This window comes from Asparagus officinalis, chromosome 6 (assembly GCF_001876935.1).
Source record: "Asparagus officinalis chromosome 6, Aspof.V1, whole genome shotgun sequence".
Taxonomy (NCBI): domain Eukaryota; kingdom Viridiplantae; phylum Streptophyta; class Magnoliopsida; order Asparagales; family Asparagaceae; genus Asparagus; species Asparagus officinalis.
This window is the reverse complement of record NC_033799.1, coordinates 22,112,896-22,117,143: the sequence shown is the minus strand read 5'-3', so window position 1 is coordinate 22,117,143 and position 4,248 is coordinate 22,112,896. Positions and strand designations below refer to the sequence as shown.

At 38.8% G+C, this 4,248-nt stretch overlaps 1 long non-coding RNA gene across 2 annotated transcripts; it reads right to left on the bottom strand.

The window, feature by feature from the left end:
- LOC109844264 lies at window positions 1,926-3,999 on the bottom strand. Of its 2 annotated transcripts, none has more exons than XR_002247957.1 (3): window positions 3,720-3,999; window positions 3,526-3,633; window positions 1,926-1,965 (listed from the first exon to the last, which is right to left on the bottom strand). It is a non-coding gene; the product is annotated as an uncharacterized LOC109844264 (long non-coding RNA). The 2 variants fall into 2 exon arrangements; XR_002247956.1 differs by lacking the exon at window positions 1,926-1,965 and adding an exon at window positions 2,984-3,070.

Here is a 4,248-nt window from a genome sequence, read left to right as displayed (position 1 = left end):
GATAAGCTAAGAAGATATTGGGTATGGAGATCGAGAGAGACAGGGTGAAGGGGAGATTGAATCTTACACATAGGAGTTATTTGCAGAAGATGTTGAAGAAATTCAGCTTTAATGGCAATGCAAAAACAGTTAGCACTCCATTGGCTCCCCACTTCAAGCTTTCAGCTAATATGTTACATGTTTCTGTTGAGGACAGAGATTATATGTCGAATGTTCCATATGCCAGTACAGTGGGTAGCTTGATGTATGTGATGGTGTGTACGAGGCCAGATTTGTCACAGACCGTGAGTATGGTATCGAGGTACATGCACGATCCCGGGAAGGGTCATTGGGAGACAGTGAAGTGGATTCTACGGTATGTTAAAGGCACCGTGGATGTTGGATTGATTTTTCAGAAGAGTGAGAAGAATGGGCAGGATTGTATTGGCTACGTGGATTCAGATTATGCGGGGGATCTTGACAAGCGCCGATCTACTTCAGAATATGTGTTTACACTAGCAGGTGCACCGGTATATTGGAGATGTACACTTCAGTCTACAGTGACTCTCTCTACTACAGAGGCGGAATATATGACGGTGACTGAAGATGTTAAGGAGACTTTGTGGTTGCGTGGATTGCTAGAGGACTTGGGAATTACACAGGAGACCCTTCGGATATATTGTGATAGCATGTCGGCTATTTATTTGGCGAAAATCAGGTTTATCATGCACGCACGAAGCACATTGATGTCAGATTCCACTTTGTTCGTGACGTATTGGATGATAGAGACGTCATATTGGAGAAGATACACACGAAAGACAACCCTGCGGATATGTTGACCAATATTGTTTCAGGTGTGAAATTTGGTCATTGTATGAAGCTATTAAATATTCTTCAGAGTTGAGGGCCTTTGGAGGTCATTTAGGTGAACTACGTTCGGCTTGATTCCTTGGCAAGAGGATACGTAGGTAGTCACGTTTGATGCAGCCGGTTAGATTTGTTGATTTTGATGGGGGGAGATTGTTTGAGCTCTCGTTTAGATTCCCGACTTGTTGTGGATTGAGTCCGTTGTCGTGGGTTGTTTCCACTTCGTCCTGGACGCAACAAGTGGGACATTTGGATGATTTGGTGTCGGCTCAGTTTGGTAGAAATGTTTGTCGAGGTGGAGAATTGAAGAAATGGCGAACACAACGACGAAGACCGCAGGAAAAGACGAAGGAACAGGTTTGGGTGCTGTGTGGTCGACCGTGTGTGGCGCGGCGGTCGACCGCCAACGTGCATGAGCATGAGTTTTGTTCAGTATCATGTCGTAGTCGACCGCGCTTGGTGCGGCAGTCGACCGCCAAAAGTCCAGATACTTAGAAAAGTTTCTGTCGTTTTCACGGTCGACCACGCATGGCGCAACGGTCGACCGCGAGTCGGGTCTAAGCTGAGTTTTGAATTTCAACCCGTTTTGTTTCTAAGTTGATATATAAGTCTAATCCTAATTAATTAGGATTAAGTAAGGACGTTTTGAGCAGTCTTTGAGAGGGGATTGTTGCATCTAATTGTGGGAGATTTGTGAGAGATTTAGAGGCTTTATTTTAGGATTTATTTGGTGAGATTTGTAACCCTATTTGTATTCTCTTGATTTCTAATAGTAAGAACTCTCCCCTCCTTGCCCCGTGGACGTAGGCACATTGCCGAACCACATAAAATTCGTTTGTCTTGATGTGGTATTGTGTTTGGCTTATTTGGTTGTGATTTATCTTGTGCTTGTTCGTGTGGTTTCGAGTTCCGCTGCGCACAACATAAATCATAATCATTCAATACACTAACACTTTAGAAGAATTCATAATCATTCAATAATTAAATACTAGATTACCTGTGACTCGGTGAAAACTTCTGGTTCAAACCTTTTGTAAAGTCAAAACGTAATCCTTCAAAAAGCTCGGGTTTCAGAGAAGTCAAAACGTAATCCTTCAAAAAGCTCGGGTTTCAGAGACACTGCAAGAAACATGGTAAAAACAAAGTCAGTAAACCTGAAACAGCCAAGTTTCCGCGGGTTTCAGAGACACTGCAAGAAACATGGTAAAAACAAAGTCAGTAAACCTGAAACAGCCAAGTTTCCGTCTAGGATAATTTATAGTTTGCAGTATTACATATGTAAACTATTAATACCGAGAGTATTGTAACTTAGTTTAAGTCGGATGTCTGAAAGCACTTATATCACAAATGTTCCCTTCTAGACATATTGAGCAGCACTTATATCACAAATGTTCCCTTCTAGACATATTGAGCAATTATACAAACAAGAATTGGAAACTAAAAAAGAAAAGAATGATTATGTTCCCTTCTAGACATATTGAGCAATTATACAAACAAGAATTGGAAACTAAAAAAGAAAAGAATGATTATTGTATACCGTGAAAGAAGAATACTGAAAACACATGAGAGATAAATAGACCAATCATAATCACTTACAATTGATCATAAAATAAATCCATAAGCAATTTTACGGTAAAGAACATCAAGAAACATCACTTTCATAGAATTCATTTTTGTAGTTATCTCCGCAATTGTTATTGGGTTTACGTAAAATTGCTATAAGGCTATTAATGCATTACAAACAAACCCGAAGTCACATAATAATTATGCCCCAAGCTAATTCCAAAAATTCTCTCTATTATAATTATAATTGAATCTGACTAGTGGCACCAGACCCGACATAGTAGAATTAATAGCATAGTCTGTTGGCTTTCATAATAAAGAATAAAAAGGAAAATGATGATCCAGGCATTGGTTTCTATAAGATAAAAGTTAAATATATAACAGTTTTTTGTTTAGCTATTATAGTGGTACAAGCTCATGATACAAGACAGATGGACACAGACATGCATGCACATACAGAGACACACATGCACCATGTATCCTTCATAGAAATTCATTCTATAAATGCATATCTCAGTATTAACTCCAGCACAAGCTAAGCATTCTGCTAGGCTCTCAAAGATACGGTTAGTTCCTTCCCGTAATGTTGGTATAGCTATTAGGCAATCTGTTGTTTTTGCATGGTCAGTTTCATCACAAAACACCGATAACACCTTTGGGCCTACAATTCCAAAATAAAGGTCTCAAATGCCAATTGCTAAGCAAATACATGATGGTAAAGAAGACTATACTTAATTAGATGTACCGTAACAGTTATGTGCAATTGTGCATCTTGTAGAATACGAACAAGTATTAGGTTGTCGCAACCAGGTTATCTATTCCTATATTATATTGAATCAAAATATATGCACCAACAGCTTTTAAGCTGAAAAATATATATGCCTTAAATAAATAAAACAAACTCCCTCTCAATCTAAGAACGTAACCATTCACTAGAAGGGAAATGGCTAATCTATGGAAGCAGAGTCCCAGCTTGTTCTCATTTAAACCGTCAATGTTGAGCAAAACTCTACCGAACCATGGTAAAGAAGGGGAGAGTAAAAGAGCAGAAAATAATTTATTAGGCTGTAAGGAATATCATGGATAATGGCACAACAAGCAAAGATGAAAACCTACAGTTAAGTAAAAGAAACCGAAGACGCACGGCTTGCTTTCTCACGCACAAGCCAATTTCCTTCTGCAATAACTTCGGCAAAAACCTCCAACAGTTGCACGAGTCCAAACCTATGTAATTGTTAATGTACAAACTAATCAGGTTTCTTTTTGAGTAGGAAGACTGCGTCTATGCAGTGAAATAGAAAGCAGCATACCTTTCTCTCTCTGAGGGGTTACTTGCCATCAACGTTAGATTCATTACAGATAATGCTTCAACCTGGATGGCTAGATATACTCCTCCCTCTTGCTAAGAGCAAGTTGCTGCATCTTCTCAAAAATAAGAATCAACAATTCAAAAGGTATATCCATGCTTGCCCTGGAATTTCTATCTTCATTCACCAAATATGAAAACTTCATATTTGAGGTTTCACTTTTATTTGATTATGCAGACCAATAATTCTACGCTCTAGGCTCTGAGATTGGTCCACCAGAACATTGTTCCTGGGCAGAGTACACTGAAAAAAAAAATCATATTTAAGCTCATGAGAATGTGAAGGTTTAGAGGACATGGCGGAAGAATCTACAAGCATAAGGAAAACTCAAAATCCTAATAAGACATTCAAAATAGTTGAAGGATAAATATGTAGGATAGTCAAATACAAAGTAACTTGCATGTATCATGGCATACCGTTCACTTCAATATATGGTCAATTGATCTACTCAGGAAAAATTGAAATGACGTGG